The following is a 20,997-nucleotide window of genomic DNA, read 5'->3' on the forward strand; positions in this document are numbered from 1 at the left end:
GCGGTTCCTGGCACACCGCGCCCCTACCACCCAGCATCCCACGGCTCTCAGGGAGCAGGTAGGGTGCGGTTGGGGACAGAGCCAGGGAAATTCAGGGCGACCAGGATAGGCAGGGGAATGCGAGCCGGCTCTGGAGGGGTTAATGTGGAACGACACCCCCCCCCCCTTGCTTTGGCCCATTGGGCCTTGCGCTTCGCTCGAGATCTCCCCTGTCCGGGTCCTGGCGCACCACACACCTCATCTCGGGGTACTCTTGAAGAGGGACACGGAAGCCCCCGAGACTTGCCCGGGAGGTCCCGCCTGGGTTGGGTGTCTTGCCTACTCCTGTGGCTGCTACATTCAAGGCCCGAGCAGGCCCCGCCCAGGAGTCGGACCTATTTAAGGGTTCGTATCAGCACCGTCGCTTGCGGCCCCTCGGGGCTGGGCAGGGGCTGGGGTACTAAAGACCATGGACACTGGACCATGGACGATTGCCTGCTCTTTCCTCGGTGGAGCCCAGAACAGCTTGCTAACGATCTTCAATTTTAATACAAGAGAATTTTAGGTTTGGTGGGGGGCATCCGCTAAGCACGCTCCTTTTTAGGGGCTTCTTAGCCGCCAGACCTGTGAGGTTCGATAGGGAGAATAGGAGCTAAAAGGGAGGAGGACGGATTAACGTTTTATTTTAATCTGGTTTTGAACTGGTTGCCGTCTGGGGAGGCCAGGAGGGGCTCATACTGGGAAGGGTGCCCAAAGCAGCCGGGGAAGGAGATAGGGAAGGCACGCGGGTGCTCAGGATGCTGGGGAAGGAGGAAGAGGCCACCCAAACGCTGACAGCCTGGTTGTCTTTTAGCCCCTGCCCCGCCCCTCGGAATGCTCCGGACGGTATCCGAGCAAAGGACCGCAGAGAAGTATCTAATCAGCGTCCGTGCCCCAACCTAGGCCCGCCCCTCCCCCTCCCGGGGGAGCCACTGCTGCGGGGGTGGGGGGTGGAAGGAAGGGAGCTGGAAACGGGTCTGGGGGCGGCTCCTCACCCCCTCCCCCTTCCGGGACAGGCAGCCTTTGTTCCCGGCGTCGCAGTGGCCAGACACCTGTGAGGCCGCAGAGCTGGAAAAGCATAGGCGGTGAGGGCGTAGTGGGGAGCCCTCTCGTCCCCGCTCCAGCCCTGAGCCCCTTGCTCCGGGTGGGCCCACTGACACAACTCAGCCTTGCGCACTTTTCTGCGAGGGAGACGGAGGAGATCCGTCCACTGGCCCCACAGTGCGTTCCAGCTCCAAACGCATCTCCCTTCCCCCAGCACAGGGTCGGATTTCCAAACACGCTACTCTACACACACCTCGGCTAGCTCCGGACTCAGAGGGCGGCGGGGTGGCGGGGCGTCGGGGCGCACCTCGGCCTGCGGCACCCTAGCCTAACGGCAGGAGGCAGGGATAGAAAGCGGGCGGCGAGACCCCATGGGGCCAGACGGGACCCGGTCCGTGGAGCAGGCGGGGCTCTCAACGTCTCCGCAGTCCCGGACGGGCGTGCCCTGCGCGGTGCACCAACCCGAGCCACATTCAAGGTGAATCATCCCTGGCCCGCCCCCTGCCCCTCCCCGCCTCACGGCACCTGAGCCAATGGCGCGGAGCGGGGGGCGGGCGGGGCTCAGGGGGCGGTAAACCCTCCCAGAGTCATTATCTCTGCACTCCGTCGAGTCCCCGCACCTCTGCGCCCGAGCCGGCGGGCCACTCTCCCGGCGCGTATTCCCGGGCACCCCGCGCACCCTTTTCCTTGGCCTCTGGGGCCCCCGGGCCTCTCCTGCCCTGCCCCGCCTGCTGCGCGGAGGCGGCTCCTCCTCAGGTGGCAGAGCCGGGGCCTCCCCCAGCAGACCTGTCACCCGACACCCAGGAAGCGCGGCCCCATCCCTTCTCCTCTTTGTTCCCCCGCCGGACTCCGCGCTGGGGCGCCGCCTCCTCCCGCGTAGCGCTGTGGAGGTTCGGGGCGCGGCCCTCGGCCCGGACGCGCCTCGGGTTCCGTCCATCTGGCCCGCTCCGAACCAGGGCCCTTTTTGTCTTGTTTTTCCCATGTGGACTCCGCGTAGAGCTGGGAGGCGGCGGTGCGCCCAGCCCGGAGTCGGCGCAGGTGAGTGTCCCGGCGGGGCGGGGCAGAGGCAGCGCCGGCGAGGAAGGGAAGGTGGAGGCGGGCGCCCCGGGGCGAGCAGCGCTAGAACCCGGGTTGGGCGGGTAGCCGGCCTTCGGGGATGACGCGGCAGTGCGGCCTCCCTGCTCTACCGCGCCTTCCGGCGGAGGTGCGCACGCGGCCCCGTGGTCCTGGGTACCCCGGTGGAGTCGTCGGTCTGCGACTAGGACTGCGACCCGGGCCCGGGGCGGCCGTGCGGTTTGGGTATGGATTGTGTTTGGCCAGGTGCGTATCCGCGCGGGCCCAGGCACCTCCCGGGGGAACCGATCGGGGGTCGCGTCAGCGTTTTGCCGCCCTGGTGGGCTCAGGTGGAAGCGCAGGGCTGGGAGGCGGGCGCCCACCTGGGCTGGGGGACAGCTCCTGCTCCCAGAGCTAGTTTTTCCAGCCCTCCTCTCCGGGCTTCTCGGCACGTCGTTACCACTTGTGTAGCTCCAGGACGGCCCCGCCCAGTCCCTAGGGGAAAGCAGTTCTCAGACCCCCAGCTCGCCTCTGCTTCGGGGCCACCCATCCTTGGAGCCTTGGAGCACGCGACAGAGACACCCTGCCGCCCTGCGTCTACCCCCATATCCTTGTAGCGCTAGCGAGCACCCGGGGCCCCTGAGCTCTGCTTTGGGGTCGGCGGCTGGATGGCGTGCCCCGGGTCCCTCACCCGTGCGCGCATCCTAGGAACTGGGCTGTGGTGACGGAGCTGTCCCCGAGTCAGGGATCGCCCGGTTCCGCCGGGCCCTTTACACTCAGCCATTCGCTGGCCCTCCCCCCAGCCCTGGCATCCCTACTCTGTGTATAGACGTACCCGCTGGGGGCTGGGGGCGCTAATACAGGCTCAGGGCGATTAGGAGCCGGGAGCCGGCCATGCCCTAATCGACCTCCCCACCCCCATCGGTTAGGTGAGGACCGAGCCTCCCTGTGTTCTGTCCGGCTTCGTAAAGCTCTAGAGGATTAAAAGCCTGATTTTCCTCCTGGGGGCCAGGTGGCGGATGTCTGCACTACGCCCCTGGTCCTCTGGAGGGGTCACTGGGCTCCGCCTGGTGTGCACCACCTCCCGCAGTGAGCACAACGAGCACTGAGCAGTCGGGTCTCTAAGCCCAGACAAGGCCATCCCAGAAATCTGTCCTGACTGTGGACTGAACGCACCCAAAAGACGGTGGGTGGCCCCACACCCACCCCTTAGCCCAGACAGGCCAGTGCATTCCCCTCCTGGCTGCGGTTCGGATCCTGGCCCCTGACCTGCAGCCTCAGCCGGGGGATTTTTTTTTTTTTTTTTTTTTTTTTACTGCTGGTGGCTGCCTCATCTTGCACCTGAGGCCTTGGCTGGCTCCTGGGGGTCTGGGAGGACCTCTGGAATCAGCCTTATGCAAAGGAGAAAAGGTTGCTGGGTAGTGAATGTGAGAATTTCGTTTATTCCTTTCCCCCTACCAGGTGGGTCTAGGGATGCAGTGGCTCCTGGCTGAGCTGGCACAGCTCCAGCCCCCGGCATTAGTGGTGGGAGCTCTGGTGTGGCAGGAGCTGCCCGGAAAGCAGCTTTGGCTTCCTCCCCTGGGGCCTCTGGGGAGACAGGGGGACAGGCATCAGGCCCTAGGCGTGTCCGAGGGCCCCAGCCGCCCCCAGCCTCTAGCCCCTTGGTCCTGGGGGCATTCGTTGGAGATCAGAGGGACCAGGCCCCGGTGGGTTGTGGGTGGTGCGGCTGCAATCCAGGACTCCAGAATCGTTGTGTCCTTGTTGTGTGCTTGTGGAGGGGAGAGCCACAGGGCTGGGGGTGTGTGTACGGATACGCTTTGTTATGGCCGAAGACTGGCGATCTCAGAGTGCTCATCATGTCCCAGCGGCTCTCTCCTCCGGTGAGCTGTTAGAACTTGGGGGGTGGGACCAGCTCTGTGCCCTGAGGGACGGAAACCTTAAGAGGAAGCGGGACTCAGGGAGGTGTCTGCAGATGGTCCTAGTGGGTTTCTGGAAGGGGGTTGCTGAAGAGGGTAGGGCGTTGTCCGCAGAAACCTTGGAGGTTGGATAGGATACACCTAGTATGTGACCCTCAAGTACTCTGGGCTCTCTGGTGGCTTCAGTGTTGGTGGCCTGGCCTTCCCACCTGGCCTGCAAGTCGGCTCCCCTTTAGGCCACACCAGCTCAGAAGGTCTTTTCTTTGTCGGGATCGCCCTGTGGCTGGGGCGGGGCGCGGGGTGGGGGTGCGACAGGGACCAGCTGCTCCCAGCCCCCCTCTTCATCTTCCCACTCCCCAGAAGTGGATGTCTGTGCCTTTGGAGCTCAAGGCGGGGGCTGTGTCACGTTGCCCTCTCTCCTCCCCACCAGGCCTGAGGAGGCTGCTCTGAGGATTTCCCCTTGAACCACAGGCCTCCGTTTCCCCTTTTGACCCTTCAAATGAGGCTTTTGCTGCTTATACCCTCCCAGCTCCCCTTGGCCCTCATTTCAGGAGAGCTGGGAGACCGTGCTCCCCCAGGACCCAGGCCTGAGCCTCTCCCAACAGAGCAGAGAGAGGGGGGCTCTGGGGCTTGACCCGGGTGCCCCGGACGTCGAGTCTGGCACCGCCCGGGCACTGCGGCACAGGGTCCTGCCGCATTGGGCTTCGCAGGGGCGAGGCAGGCGCAGGGGAGGAGCTTAGCCCAGCTCTGCTGCTCTGTCTGGGACCTGGAGGGGGATTCAGCTTTTCAAGCTATTCTCTGCTTACAGAGACCCAAGTCAGCAGCAGAGACAAGGAAAACAGACCAAGTGTCTCCACGGATTCGGCAATTAGAGGGAGCCTGTAGGAGCCCCGCGGCCTGCTGCAAGCTCTTTACCTTCCATTTCTGGACCCGGGAGAGAGCAGGACCCGTAACTGCTGTCCTTGGCCGTCTCCTTAGTCGCCTGGTGCCAGGCTAGCGCCTGGTGTTCCCCCTTGCCCAGCATCCACTTCTCCCTTCCCCCAGCTCGCCAAAGAAAGAAAGAAAAGAAAGTAAAAGGAACTTAAGGTGGATGAAGTATCGCAGGGCTAAAGCTTCTGATCGCAGACAGTGGTGGCTTCTGGGAAGAGCCCCCCAGACCTTTCACAAAGGCAGGGGCTGCAGGATTGCTTGGGTGCCTATGAAGATGCAGATTTCTGAGTGCACCTCCTCATCTGCATTTAGGGGCCCCTTGAGTGAGTCTGTTGGTTACACCCTAAGCTCTTGATCTCTACCAACACTTTATCTAGAGTCTGTACTAACATTCCCACTGCCTGGGGTGGGAGAGATCCTGTCCCTTCTTTTCTCTAGCCCAGTGCACAGTGGTCTCGGGGCAGAGTGCCTGGGAGTAACTGCGGAAGACCTCCAACCCCACAATCTGGCTTGTTTTCTGAAAGGCCAGAGCCCAGCAATGGGCATGTGTTGACAGGATGAGGAGACCCCTGAGAGCATGGGGAAGGGGGAAACTTGCGCAGTGATTTGGGCTCCTTGGACACCAGTGATGAGTTGCTGGGACACAGAGTGGCTTATTGCACCTTGAGGTCACTGGGAGAAGCATCACCAAGGGGTTTGGATAGTTTCTAGGCCAGGCGACTCACTCTCTGACCCTTCCAGGCTGCTTTTCTAGCCACCCTGCCCCCTGGTTCTGACTCAAGTTTGGAGCGGGCCGAGACTGCCACTCTGCAGAGTCCCCAGCCCTCCTGCCTGGGCCCCAGGTCCCCCGAGACCGACCCTCTCTCCCCTTCCCTCGTTCCTTCCCCAGGGCGTGGGGCACCAGAGGCTGGAGCTGCCCCAGTGACTTCTCTCACGGCAGCCACTCTGGCAACCACTGATGCAACCTCGCCAGCCCCTCCCTCGCCTCCCCTGGCCTCTGCTTTCCTCTGCAGTCCCCTCCGAGCCAGCCAGACGCCGCTCCCCTCGCTGGAAGGCAGCCGTGCCTCCAGCTCCCTCCACCAGGGCCGGCTTGGCCAAGGAACTTCCTGCCCACCTGCTCTGCTGTCCTGGCCACAGGCCGGCAGCAGAGGGGCTCAGCCCCGGGCATTCAGGATCAGGATCTGGTGTGGTTGGGGTGGGAGCACAGGGAGCAGCAGGCTTGGTTCCTCCTCCCCCGCCCCCAGACTCTGTTTCTGCCACGGGGCAGTCTAGGGGCTGGAGGATGGTGGAGACCAAGACATTTTGGAACAGGAGGGTTCTGTGCTCAGATGTCAGGAGAGGCACCCCTGATGTCCCACTGGTCACTGCCCTCTTGGGGGCCTGGCGTGATGGGCCGAGAGGACGATCTGGCCAGGGGCTTGCTGCTCTGAACTGGATTTACTCCCTCCCCAGCTTGAGTCAGGGTGGGCTCCGAGGATGGAGGGACGGGGTGGGCGTTCAGGTGGAGACAGGAAACACCCCGCTGTGGACATCTTGCCCCGCCCTCCCCCACGCTGTGACTGTTCAGCCCTTCTCCTCCGCTGTTACCACCTCGTGGAAGGTCATTTGGGGGCTGAAACAAGGCCTGTCAAGCTTGTGACGGTGTGGGGTGAGGAGGACTGCCCAGGGTTTGGTGGGAGGCGGGACCTGCGCAGGGATGCGGAGAGCTGGGAGCGGGCGCGCGGGAGTCTCTCCGCAGGGTCGGCGGGCCGAGAGCGCGACTCCTGTTCTGTGTATGGCACTGGTAGAATTCACTGTGAACAGTCTCGGTCAGTGAATTACCGAAGGGCCATAAACAGAGCAGAGACAGATCCGCGAGTGTCTCGGGAGCACTCTTCACCCCCGGGGCCCCGTGGTGGCCCTGGACATCGGAAATGGGCTTGCTTTGGTGCGGGGAAGGTGGGGGCGCAGGGATACGCCCTCTGGTACGTCCCCAGCGGGCCCGCCACACTTGCGATCTGCTTGGCCGATTTTGGCACTAGCACATTTTTGCTTGTGTCTCTCCGCTCTGAGCAATCATGTGCAGTGCCAATATGGGAGAAGCGGGACTGCAGCCGCGTGCCCCCGCCCCTGCGCCTCGCGTCCGGGCCCCAGCGGCTCCATCTGGCTCAGCTGCCGCCAGGGCCGCAGCCCCGTGGGCAGCCAGATCGCCTTACACCGCCTAGGGCCACAGCAGAGCTGGAAGCCGGGCAATCCGAGCTGGGCCAGCAGATGGGGCCGCCTGCAGCCGCGGAGGGAAGTGTGTGTGGGGGGTCACCATCTGTAGGGCCAGCCCAGGGGGTGCCACAGGTCAGGAAGGACCAGCTCTGCTCCCCACACACCCTTGGGGTGAGACCTTGGCTGGCCTTCTGTCGCAGGAATTGAGGGAGGCAGCTCCTGGCTGTGGGGGTGTCCTTGAGTTCAGCCCAGGTGTGTTGGGGGGGGTGTTGGCTGTGGTCCCTGAGAACAGGGTACACGGTGGGCTTGGAGTTGGGAGTGTATGGTTTAGGCCCTGGCGGGTCAGTCACCTTCCAGACAGTGAAGCTGAGAGGGAAGGCCGGGCTGAATAGGTTAGTCAGTGGGTAGTTGGGTGAGGACAGTGACGCTCTTCAGTCACCATCCACGACTTGTGGGGGATCAGCCTCCTTGGTTGGTGCTTCAGGCACTCCTGGCTTCCAGGGCTTGAGGGCTCTCAGCTCTGAACCTATATATAGGCCTGGGCTCAGATGCCCCAGACGACAGATAGTGAGGCCAAGAGGCCTGGGCCCAGCCAGGCTACCTCAGTGTGAGGCCCTGGTGGCCTCGCCCAGCAAGAGGCCAGCTGACTGGCCTGGGATCCTGCCCGCTGCGGGCTGTCAAAGCCTGAAGTCATTGGCCCCAGTTCCCCATGGAGGACGGAGCTGTTTCTCCCTGGGGAGTGAGCCTCAGGCATGGGGTAGGATGGAGGGGGTGGTGTGTCGTTGAGGCTGTCCGTTGGAGGATGGCAGGATCCAAGGGGTGGCTCAGCAGGAACACAGGGCTACTTAAGCCCTCCTGCCCGGGGCACTAGGGATGGCCTTGGAGGGATAGGGCGTTTCCCTCTGCTGGTTCCCCGAGCACCACAGAGGGAAGAGCTCCCTCACGGTCCCTCCTAGATGGGGGGATGGTGTCCCTGTGCCGAAGCTCTTCTAAGCCCTGTGGAGAAAGAAGAGCTACTTCTTATTTGCTTATTTATCCCAAGAAGGAGACTTCTGGCCCTGCAGCGGGATCTCTCCTTTGACGGCCGGTCTCTGCCCTGGCCCTCTCTACTCCAGGGCCAAAATGGCTGCCTTGCCTGAGAGCTTCCCTCCAGGCTCCATGCCTCCGTCTGAGGGCCAGGGAAGAAGGGTGTCTGGGGCCTGGCTCGGACTGACCCCTGAGGGGTGGGTGTGGACACAAGGAACCAGCAAGGGGGGCTGGAAGGCCCCTGGGAACCACTTTCTGGAGCACCGCTGGGGCTCCTAAAATGTCAGGCCCCATTTCCGTTCCTGCTGGGCAGGTGGGCCTTCCTGCCGGAGAGCAGCTGCCCCTCAGCCCCTGGGTGGTCTGCCGCTGGGCTCCACTCTTCCTGTGGCTCCGCTTCTGCTTTTCAGCACCTGCCCAGGTGGGTGGCTTTGCTGAGCCCCAAGTAACAGGTGCTAGTTGGGGAGCAGGGGAGCCTGTTCTGAGCCTCTAGCCAGCCTCCCCACCTGGCTGTCCTGGGGGCCAGCCCCACTGTTCCCTGGCAAAGGCTGTAGGCCCTTCGTTTCACCTCCTACCTCTCACTCAGGGGTGGGGGGCGGGCAGGATGAGTTCACCTACAGCAGTGACCATGCCAGGCCGGGACCCCTGTAGCCGGCTCTTCTCCGCAGAGGCCCATTTCCTAAGCCTCCCTCTCCCCCAGCCTTTGTGCCTCCCCACCCCATAAAGCCTAAATCCTGCTTTGTGCGTCGGGCGGGCCCCGGGGGCTGGGGAGGGACGGAGTGAGGATGAGCAAACCCACTCCCCAGGCAGCTCGGCTATGGAGCTGTTTGATCTGTCCAGGGCCCTGTGCCCCGCAGGGATTCCTGTAGTCTGACTGAAGTCCCTTCCGCTGCAGCTGAAAGCATTTTTCCCTTCGAGTGGGGAGGTCTCCGGGAAGCACTTTGCTCTGATTTTTTGGTGTTTTTCAAGAGCAGCCAGGCCAGGGCGTCCGCCCCCCACCCCCATGCCGGGCCCCTGTTTGTCTGTGGGGCTTGGAGCTTCTGGAGATGGCAGCTCCCCCGGGGGGACTGTGTGAAGTGGATTTTCCAGCCTCCCCACCCCTCCCCCACCGTTCCATTTGCTTATTCAATCCCAGCCATTATCCCTAGCCCGGCCTCGGCTCTGCGAAATGCGATCCAGCTCCATTGATCGCGGGCGGGGGTTGCGCAGTTGTGCCAATGATGCCGGGCTGGTGCGAGGAGAAGGCTCCCTCCCCCCGGTGCCCACCCAGCTTGGTACTCCGGCGGGTGGGGACGAGGGGCCACCCTTCCCTCCGCACACGCTGCACACAGGGAGCAGGGGGAGCTTCCGGGCCTCGTCACTGGCCCCCAGGAAAACCTGGGACCGGGAGCCCAGTTTCTGTAGGTGTCCCAAACCCGCCTGCCAAGCCCACAGTCTCAGCCTTGCTCGGTTCTAGGAACCTTTAGCACCAAGCAGGTTGCTCTCCAAGCCCCCAGGCGCGCCAGCTCCACCCCCCCCACCCCCCCCACCCCCCCCCACCCCCCCCCCCCCCGGCTCCTGCTGCCCCATCCCACAGGGGAGTCACACCCTGGGGATGGCAGAGGTCTGTGTCTCTGCTCTTCCGCTCCATCTTCCTGGTGGCCTGGCTCCACCCCAGAAGGGGCAGTGGCTGCTGTCTCCTGCTCCTGCTGGGGGCCACAGCCCCAGCCAGTGGGATTGGCCTTCCTGGCAGCTGCTTATCTGCTGGGGCTTCTGGTGTGGAAAGGGGTCCTCTTGTTATCTGATCTCACTGCCTACGAAGCCTTAAGGAACTCCAAGGGCTGGGCCTGGCATGCTGGCTGAAGACTTGAGGTGACCGTAGGCTTCAGACACCTCTTAGGAAAGGGCCTGCCTGCATCTGGTTTGTGTGCTGCCCTTTCGGTAAGTTTCCTGGAGGCCCGGAAAGGTGGCATTTGGGGGGTTACAATGGAAGCCAACCTCCAGGGATGTACGGATGGGCCCGGCCAGCATGGGGGGAAACGGTGGGTTTTATGCTGTGTGGATGGTATGTTCAGCGGGTTTGGACTTGGCTCATTTCTGCGACTTACTGGCCCAAATGAGTGAGTTCCATGGGCCCAGAGGCTACCTGTGCGGGTCCGGGCAGAACGGCAGCAGCCCAGGGGTTGGCCCACCATCCTCAGGGAAGAGACCCCAGCAGGCAGTTCACCTTTCCGGGGCTTGAGAGGGAAGAGAATCAGGTACAGAAAATCTGCTTCCTCCACGAGGGGTGGGGCAGCTTTGGACCCTGGGGAGGGGGTCTCTCAGCATCCAATGAGACAGTGACACGGAGTGCTTTGTACACAGCACAGCATGGCCCCCTTTAGTTCTCTTAACCCTGGGGCCCAGGCAGTGCACTCTGCCTGGAGTGGAGGTGCCCTCAAGGTTCCCCGCAGAGTGGGCGGGGACAGGGCCCCCATCTGAGCCGGTCCGATAGCTGCTGCCTGTGTTTCCTCCATCCATCCGTCCCCATCTCTCCATCTCCCGTCACCGTCCCACAGGAGCCGCCTGGAAGGAGGCGATCCTGTTCTGTTCGGGCAGTGGGGAGACTGCCTCCTGCTGGACAGCCTCAGCCTCGGACCCTGCTAACTCTCCCGGGCTCTTCCTCAGCAGAGGCAGTGGCCTCTGAGCGCCCTCAGCCCCCCTGGCCCACGGCTGCCGCTTGCCTCTCCCCCGTTTTTGGCAATGGTAGAACTCACACTGGTGAGGTCATGGGATCCGGTGGTTCTAGACTTGCCAACTACGGTGTGAGGCCTCAGCGGGCAGCTCGGCGGGCAGCTCGGCAGCCAGTGGCTGACGGAGGGACCCGCCGCTTCTCTGGACCTGCTGCTACCCAGGGAAGGAGGGAGGACGCTGGTTCCCGGGTGCTGGGCAGTGGCAGAGGGTGGGTGCAGCCGGAAGTGACACTCACTGTTTCCCTGCATCCCCCTGAGGTCACAGGTCTCCGAGTCAGCGGGGAAGCTGTCCTCTGGCCTTGAGGAGTGCTACCAAGAGGGCTTGAGGAGCGACCCGAAGTGAGGGAGTTGGGGTGGGTGGCTGGGCTCAGGAAGGAGGGAACGTTTGGAGTTAAGTACCCTTCGCCAGCTCTTCTGTTCCGGGTGGGCTGTGAGGCCTCAGGGGAGGGCGTCTCTCCCTCCCACGCAGCCCTGAGAGTGGGTCTCCCTTTTGGGCTGTTGGCTCGGCCTCGGCCCATGGGCATCTCTGTAATCTTGCTGAAGCAGTGGAGGGATGGGTGGGCCAGAGGCCTCGAGATGGGAGGGGGGATGTGTTTAAGCCCCTTCTGTGAATGCAGGGCTGGCTCCCTGGGGAGTGGGCAGCCTGGGGGCTGGACCTCCGCGTCCCGATGTGGCTGTGCTGTGGGCTGTGCTGTGGCCTGCTCAGAGCCTGGGATGCAGTGAGAACTCCGAGACAGGCCAGAGGGTCAGGGACCCAGCTTGGGTCGGGATGGCTGGGTGGCAGTGTGGTAGACATACGTTCTGTGCCCACAGAAGGGCGGGGCAGCCCCAGGACCAGAGCTGCATGTGTGTGGACGAGGGGAAGAGAGGAGGGTCTGACCCACAGTGAACAGTACAAAAAGAAGCACAAAGGCCTTTTCCCCGTGCCCCAGCCCTGCCTTTCCTGGGAGGCCCCCCGCCCCTGCAACTCTAGCTGTCTTCCCCTCACTTGCTCTTGGAGGGATGAGAGTGGTTCCAGCCACTGGGATGGATGGGCGGGCTGGGTGGGCAGATCTCCCTCGGCTCCCTCCAGGCTCTGGACTCCATGCACCTGCAATGTGTTTGGGAAGAGATGGGATGAATAAGGAAGGTGGGGGGTACGTCCCCAGAGGAGGGCCTCTGAGCCTGTATTGATTGTAAGAACCGGGTCATTTATGTACCAGGCATGAGGAGGACAAGGGTTTGTTCCCTGTTGTTAAGCGTTTATTAAACTATGTACCAGGCAGTGCGTTAGCACCGGGGGCGGTAGGTGGAACAGGCTGTGGGAGGCAGAGCGAGAGGCACATCACGGGGGATTGCGGAGGAGAGAGAGGAGATGGGTTGGCGGATCTGGTGGAGATGGAGGTGGTGAAGATGGATGCAGGACTTTGGGGAGGAGGAGAAAGGAAAGGAGCCTGCCTGAGAAAGTGCAGGTTTTGTATGGGGAAGCAGACCATGTTTGGTTTTGGCCTTGAGGACAGTGGGAGTCTTGGAAGACAGAGGGGAGTGTGATCCCGTGAAATGGATGAGACCAGGGACGTGGGGGGCAGGTGTGGATCCAAGGGTGAGAGGCTGGCCGGGGCAGGTCAAGGCTGTGGGACTGGAAAGTACCTGGAAGCAGACTCCCCGGGAAGCTGAGGGGGGATCCACTCCATGTTTGAAAGGGCTCTATTCTGAAGTGACCGGAAGAGGAGGGGGCCATCGTAAGCCACACCAGCAGGGGCAGGATCAGATGGATGCACAGTGAACCATCTACAGTTGCAGTGCCCTGTGTGCCTGCGAGCTGGTAAACACTCAGGTCAGTGACATAATTAGAATGAATTTATAGTCAAAGCCCATAGAGGTGACCATCTCTGCTCTCCCCTGCTTTGGCCTGGCTACTTTTGGGTGTGGGACAAGCAGGCAGGAGGGAGATTATTCCTCTGCCTTGGTGGGGAGGAGAATTAACAGAAGAAATTGGGGAGCTTGGGACAGATTTAGTCGTGGTAGAAGCTACTGATCTCTTACCACTTACTGTGTGCAGTGTTTTCCTGATTTCAGTTAATCCTCACGACTGCGGGCCAACCGGGGTTAGGACATGAAGCACCTTGACCTTGGTGAGGAGCCGGGAATTTGAGCCCCAGCCATCTGCCTCCAGAGCTGTGAATCACTGGTCTGCACCAGAGGCAGGGAGCTGGCCTTCCTGGGGGCCCCTTTCACGACTCTGGGGGTGCATGACCCAGCTTGGGGGCCATGGTTGTTGAGGGTGGTGAAGCCAGGACCAGGGCTGGAGGGGATGGGGCCTGGATACCATCACCACTGCTGGCTCCCTGTTCTGCTCTTCTGACTGTCCCCCGCACTAACCTGACCGTGACAGCCCTGTCCCTGCACCGCCACCAGGATCAAGCCAAGCGCCTTACCTGGTTGGCGAGGTCCCATGTGACTGGGTCTGCCAGGCAGCCTGCCCCGGGCTTCCCCTCCTGCTCCCCTAGGAGGTTCTGTGCATGTCCGCTGCTGGCTGGCTTACTTTCACCCGAACTCTCTCCTAAGCGCCAGAGGCACACCCTTCTCTGGGCCCAGCCTTGGCGGCCCCAGCCTTGGAAGCATCTGCGAGTGGGTCTGTTTCTCAACTAGCTAGAAGCTGTTTGAGGCCCAGACTGTCTCATTATCTTTGTGCACCAAGGACCACGTGGTAGGAGCCAGGCATGGGTTCAGGGAGGCCCTGGAGTCCCACAGGGTATTGAGTTCATGTGATCTAATCTTGGGCATCTCTGTCATCCTGGTCACCTCACAACACCCCCACCCACACCCACACCCCAAGGTCAAAGGGTGGTGCTGCTGCAGGGTCAGGGTCTGTCAGAGGGCTCTGGCCTGAGGACTAAGGGGGCAGGGAGCCCACCTCTTCTAGGTCTGGTGACTTTCGAAGCAAAATGCATCAGAACCCCATGTGACAGGCTCCCCTTGAAGACCAGCCCCAATGCAGAAGGCATCATGGACAGATAATCCTGTTGGATGCTAATGGCGAAGGCCTGGGCCTGCTGGAGGTGCACAGCCCACATACAGGGTCTGTCCCAGCCACAGGCCTTGGGCGGGGCAGTGTGGACAGCAGGCAGGTACAAACAGATGGCGCAAGGTGCTGGGTCCCGAATAAGGAATGGCCCCCCGGGGAAGGGGCCTGTGGGCTTTGAGTGAAGGTGACATCTGAACTGAGCTTGGAGGTCTGGGGGAGAAATCAGGCGGCGGCAGCTCCTGGAGAAGGAACAAGACGGAGCCCCCTGACATCAGGAAGAGAGAAACTTGAGGCCTGGGCTGTGCTCTTCAGTCTGTGGTCAGACAGAAGGATGTCAGTGCCAGGGCATTGGGTGTGTGGGGGGGTTGTATGCAGTAAGCCTCTTCTCCCCATAGCCCTTTGCCGCCAGGATACGGAGGGCACGTGGCCAACACAACCAGGTCTGTACAGAACAGGTCTCCTTTGCCCCTCTGGGGCACATGTGGCAATATCTAGGGACACTCAATTGTTCTAACTAGGGGTGGGGGCTGCTCCTGGCATCCAGCGGGTGGAAGTCAGGGAAGCTGACCCAGCCAGCAGCACCCAGGACAGTGCGCAGCAGAACGAGAAGTCCCGATGTCAACGGAGCTGAGGCTGAGAAGCCTGAGGATAGAGCGACAGCTTAAAGCAGCACGTTGACATCTGAAGAGAAGGTTAAAGGTTAAAGCATCCTTGTGTTTATGGAAAACCCTTGATTGTGCAGCGGTGAGAAGGGAGGAGACCTGACTACTGAAATGAAGACAGAAGAAAGATCTGGGGACTTAGACCACACATTCACCTGGGATGGCACTGAAGGAGGGACCGCAGCAGGTCACGGGCGGTGAGCAGGCTGCGTCTGTGCCTTGGTCTGGGTCTGGTACTAGCTTCAGAGGGTCTGAGCCAGACCAGTGACATTTGGGGTGCCCGTATGCCCTTCTGTGGATTGTAATTGCTCAGTCATCATATTTTAGGGGAAAAAAAATATATTTTAGGAGGGCCTGGCAGGCTTAGTTGGAAGATCATGTGACTCTTGATTTGGAAGATCATGTGACTCAGGATTGTGAGTTCAAGCCCCACTTTGGGTATAGAGATTACTTAAAATAAAATAAACTTAGAAAAAAAAGATATTTTAAAATGCAACTTTTTTGGTTTTCCCTGGGAGGGTCCTTTAGGAAGTCTAGTCCGGTTTCTATTCAGAGACCGCTCACCAATCTCCAGGAAAAGCTGGAACAGGAGATTTTGGCTGTGGAAAGGTTTGGGTGGGAATGTGAATGCTGTTTTCAGTCACTTGGAGGACCAGACACATGATGGTTCCCTGTGATGGCAGAGGTCGTGGGCTCTACAGAGGGGCTGTTGGTCTCCCAGAAGAGCTTCCTTTTGGTCAGTCAGGCCATGATTTAAGACAGGTAAGCTCTCCATCTCTGGGGATGTTCCTGCAAAGGTATTGGGGTGCAGGAGTGGGTGGCAGCCTTAGATGGGGACTGAACCAGTTGCCTCATCATGGTGTCGAGTGTCACCTGATGTTGAAGGTGGTTCCTTGCCCAAGTGGGGGTCACTTGCATGTCCCTAAACTTCTGAGCTGTGACCTAGGCCTGATTCAGCTCACGTGTGCACAGCTTTTTAAGTGTACGTAAAGGCTGTTGGGGTGAACAAGGGGCAAATTAATTGAAGAACTTTGGGTTCATAATGGATCTGTCTTTTCTCAAACAGCAGATACTGGAAAGCCAAACTCCATGGTGGTAGGGCTAGTGGGTTTTGTTGGTAGCTCTGTCCCATACAGGGTTCTCGAAGCTCTGCCATTCCGTGTTGGCTGAAGCCTGACCTGGACTTTCCAGGCCTCCACCTTTGCTGGCTCCACTGGGGTTTCTCAGGGCCAGATGCTGGCTGGAACAGGAGGCATCAGTGAAAGCCCCCTTTTCCCAGCCATGGCCCCTGCCGAGCTCCATCAACAGACAACTCCGGAGGGTCTCCTGTGTGTGTCCTCCACCACCCCCCAGTGGCATCCTCCCTGTTCTGTCCTGGAGGCCCCCAGCTTCTTGGAGCCAGTCTTCTCCTGCCTCCGCAGCTCCCCTGAGAAGGTGGAATGGGGACAGGCTGGGGACCAGAAGCCTTTAGGACAAGGACAACATCCTGTGGAGGTTATGGGGGAGAGGAGGTGCAGACAGAGGCGCCCCTCATGGGGAAATAGATCCATGCCTTCACTCTTCCTGACGAACCCACAGGTTTCAAGTGTCTTCTCTCTTTCTGAAGACAAAGACATCTCACCTTGGCGGGTTTGAACACCGTTGGTTTTATTTTCTGCAGTCATGACCTTGACCAGATTCTGTTGACTCTCTCTTCCAGCTCCTTAATTATATTTTGAGTGAATTCCATACCTTTATAAATACAGTTCATCATTAAGTCCAGACTACCTTGAAGCTTCAGTCTCAAACTCAAGTTCAACTCTACCCCCTTCCAAACTCCAGGACCTGTACTGTTTGGGATGGGGGTGTGGTCTGCCTTATAGATGGCCACCTTCCCTTGTCCTCTTGATCCAGATCTTCCAGGACTGGGGGGTGGATAGTAATGGGCAGGCAGGGAAGATGGAAATGGGAAGGCAGAAATCATAAGAACCAAGCACTTTCCTCAAGACCAGTGACCCTGATGCTCCTCTCCCATTCCCTGCAGGTCTTACAAGGACCTGGAAGGGGCCAGCTCAGATGGTTCACTGACAACTGCTCACCATACTTACCTCTCCCGTACCCTTTCCTTGGATAGTTGATGATCTTTGAATAAACACTTAAATGCCACATTAGTTTAGCTCTCCCTAGAATACCTTCAAAATTGAGCTGTTTTAAAGTTAGGGCTCAAGGCTTTAGAAGCCTAAGGAAGTAATCAAAGCTACTGCTTTGGTTATAAAAATGTAGAAGATGCTGAACATAAAATAACTTAGGAGTTCCCTTCAACTTTTGAGAAAGTATAGAGCACTTTGTTTCTTTTGAGTAACTGACGATTTATTCCTTTCTTCTAGTAACGGGACCTCTTTGTCAAGAGCAAAGCTGAATGGGAAACTTCATCAAATCACCAATGTTGACTCCACCGGCCGCAAATGTGTGGCCTCCTTTTATTTGGTCTTGACTGCTCATTCCCAGTCCCTCACTTCGCCGCATACATCTTTTATATAACCTTCAAGCTCTTTTTGGGGAAAAGTGTTATGACCTTTTGGGGGGTAATGATGAAAACGTGCTAAAATTAAATTACGGGGGTGGTGGCACAACTTTGTAAATATGCTAAAGGCAATGGAGCGAGCTGCTCACTTGGAAACGGATTACCTGACTGGCATGCAAATTATCTCAATATAGCTACTTTTAAACACCTTGAGGTTATTGGGATGGTGCAAGTGGGCAGACGGGGCACACTGTTACCCCAGTGACCCCCTAATTTCCTGACTTTCACAGATCTGGGAAAGTTCTTTGGTAGTGGCCAAGTGAGGGAGCAGGGAGGCTATTAGGATCCCGGCTTCTTTGTCCCCTGGTTGTCACAGTTCGGGTGGAGATGACGGCGCTCGCACCCCCTTCTCTTCTTGTGAGGAAGACCGCCACCAATCCCACTGGCCATGGCTGATTAGTCTGGAGTCAGACACGTGACATCACCTGGCCAATCAGCTGTGCTCTCCCAAGACCGCGCCTCCCTGTGGGTCGGCGTGGACTTGGGCTTTGAAGACGCAGGTCCTTCACTCCACCTGCAGCACATCTTTACTCGAGCACCTCTGGGTTTCTGGTGTTCACACCGGAAAGGCTTTGATGCTGGGCACTTTCTGGTGTCATCTCATTCCATCTGGGCAGGCGAGCTGGGCCCAGCCAGAAGTACTGGGACCCGTGAGGACAGGAGGACACTGAGTCCAGGACTCACAGCCTGGACCAACTCAACTTGGCACAGCTCATCTGTGGAACAAACAGAGACGACACTTGACCCACCTAATTCATTGGGAGAAGGGGACATCACCTGGGCGTTGGTGATAGGTCCCCTGAATTGTTCATTAACCGCTGTTTTGTACAGATGAGAACCCTGAGGGCCAGGGTAAAGAATCCTACTATGTGATTAGTCTCTCTTTTCTTTTGTCAATTAAAAAAGAAAAAAAAATTTTTTTTTTGCAAAGAAATAAAGTATCCTTTATGACTGTTTTCTGCAACAATTTTGGTAAATTCTGGCAAATTTCAGACTCATTATTTGGCTTAAATATTCTCTATAAAAATAGCTCTGGTAAGGGAAATATATAGGCATAAATTAACACATTTAAAAAATATTTTTAAGTAATCTCTGCACCCAACCTGGTGCTTGAACTAACAAACAACCCCCAAATCACAAGTTGCATGCTCTACTGGATGAACCAGTAAAAACCAAATTTTAAGGCTTTAAGAACATAGATGCTAAGGCCAAGGCAGGAGGATCCGAGTGCAGCCAGGGGTATGACCCTGGCCGAGAGAAGTCTAGGTGCAATGCCACACTCATGTGGTCCTGCATCTCTCTGCCTCTAGGCTTTAACCTTCATAGCCTAAATGAGGGGTGATGGCTAACGTCCCTTCCAGCTTTAAAATTCTCTTCCATGCAATGCCACTGGGGAGGCCAAGGAATGTATGGGACTTAGGCCCAACTGATGACTTCACCAACTACTTTGCCAAGGTTTGGCTTGGCCTCCCTGCCCAGAGCTTCTTGGGTTTTAACATCAACTGATCTCTCTGTAGCGTTTGAGCCCTGTGGTTTTTACCAACAACATAATGTAACTACTAGTGCCCAAGAATGTGTTAGGCCCAGCATCTTCACTGCCCTTCACCCTTGGCAGGCTCTCATGGGCCAGATTTTTCTTAATATCAACATTTTTTTTCACATCTAATTATTTAATAATGTTAACACTGTTTTTTTGCAGAAAATTTTTGAGTAATGAGAATATGGGAATGGATGTTTCGGGTTCCTTAAATTTTCTGACTAAGGAACTGCTGGAAACTAAGGTCACTCATTGGGTGAGAGGTTTTGAGAGCTGTAGTTCCATCCCGGCGCCTTCGCCTGTGTGCGCATGCGTGAGGAAAAGGGCCAGCCCACGGTGTTGGGCCTGCAGGAGGACCATGGCACCGTGAGAAGACCTTGATGGCTGAGGGCTGCTTGTGGGCTAAGCTCGGGACTCACCTGGAGGTTTCTTAAAAGACCAGAATGCAGATGTGCCTCTTGTTTTCTGACACCTGCCCTGACACTTGAATGGTTGGCACGAAGACCAGAACTTCTAGAGACAGACATAGCAGAGTCTGACCCCATGGACCCGTTCGCTAGTTCCGCATTTACCTTGTGAAGTTGCCAAGTTTCAGTTTCCACACCTATGAAACGGAATCCGACCCCCGTACAGGGTTGTGGAGAGGATGAGAAATCAAGGCATACAGCATTTTGCATGATGTCCTGTGCCGAGCGGCTGTTCAGTTACTGTTAGTTCTAACGCTAGTTTTTTTTCTTTTCTTTTCTTTTTAAAGATTTTATTTATTTATTTTCCAGAGAGAGAGAGAGAGATCACAAGTAGGCAGAGAGGCAGGTAGAGACAGAGGAGGGGAAACAGGCTCCCTGCTGAGCAAGCAGAGAGCCTGATGCGGGGCTCGATCCCAGGAGCCTGGGATCGTAACACTGAGCACCCAGGTGCCCCGCTAAAGCTAGTTTCTTAAAGGTAGACACATTCAGAAGAAATCTGAGTTGAAACCAATTAATTGCGGTCGAACAAACAGTTTTAATTACAAGAGCCTTAGATTTGGGGGGATTGCTTCTAGCCTTTTCTCCCAAATATTAAATAAGCTACTTTAAACTTAACCTCTTTGTGCCTGTTTGCCCATCTGTGAAGTGGGGACAGTAACAGTACTTTGCAAAGATTAAGTGGATCTATAGGTAATTCTCTAGAACAGAACATGGCGCATTGTAAGGGCTGTATGAGTTTTAACTATTATGATGAGTACCACACAAACACTCTTAATTGCAGACAAGTCATAGTTTTCAACAAGAGCCAGGAAAGCCTCAAGACAGGGCTGGAGACATGGTCTTGGGATGCAGGCTTGTCCTTGCCTCCCAAGGTCGCCCTGGGTTAAGTCCCGGGTTCTCAGGGGAGCCTGGTTCTCCCTCTGCTGATGGATATTATCCCTGTTCTTTTCCCTCCCTGCCAGACCTTTGTAGAAATACACTCCCAAGACACCAGTAGTCCACAAATGTTTGCTAACAGCCTAGCTGTTTTCAGGAAAGAGAACCTCAAATTCAGAATGAGTTGGGGACTCACTCAGGGGCCTAGCAGCCTTGGGAATGAAATGGCGGGTGGGAATACCTACCCTGTCCAGCTGTTCCAGAGACCTTAAGTCATCTCTCTCCCTCTGTGCTGCCTCTGCCATCCTGAGGGGATCTTCTCGGAGAGCTGCTGACCTGGAGCAAACAGTAGAGGCTAGGTGGGAGTGTGCCAGTGGGCATCCTTGCCTCTGACATCTGGGCGTGAGCCGTGCTGATGTCACAGGCTGGCTTGGGCTCATGACCTGACCCAGAGCCTACTGAGGTGGGGATGAGAGGGGATGTGGGCTCTTCTCCCCCACCCCACATAGCCTCCGTCTGACTAATTAAGCTTTAGTTTTGGTGCTGACACTAAAGGGACCCACACTCGGAGTGGAGGCTTCCGGTGCATTACGCATTACAGAGAAGGCCCTTTTCCATGTGCCAAGTGGCTGCAGATGAGCCTGGCTTGGGTCCGAGTGAGGTCCAGGGTGCACGAGCAGCCCCTGATCTTCCCTGCCCTTCTGCTTCTCCTCACTGCTCTGAGTTCAGACAACTCCAGTGGTCACCAGCATCGCCAGTAACTTCTCAGCTGAAGACTTAGAGCCAAGAATGCCTAGCCCAGTCTCGATTTCTGTGAGCCCTGGCTCTTTTTCTGCAGCCTGGATAATAAATGACTTAAGGCAGAGGGCCCTGAAGGAGACAAAAGATGACAGAACTCGTTCTGCTACCGCACTCCGTCCAGATGGCACCCGCCACCGGGGCTGCAGCACCTCTGTTCAGACAAACGTTTCCTCCCATCTTGTTGCCCGCGGGC

This window comes from Mustela erminea, chromosome 11, assembly GCF_009829155.1.
Source record: "Mustela erminea isolate mMusErm1 chromosome 11, mMusErm1.Pri, whole genome shotgun sequence".
NCBI classification, from domain to species: domain Eukaryota; kingdom Metazoa; phylum Chordata; class Mammalia; order Carnivora; family Mustelidae; genus Mustela; species Mustela erminea.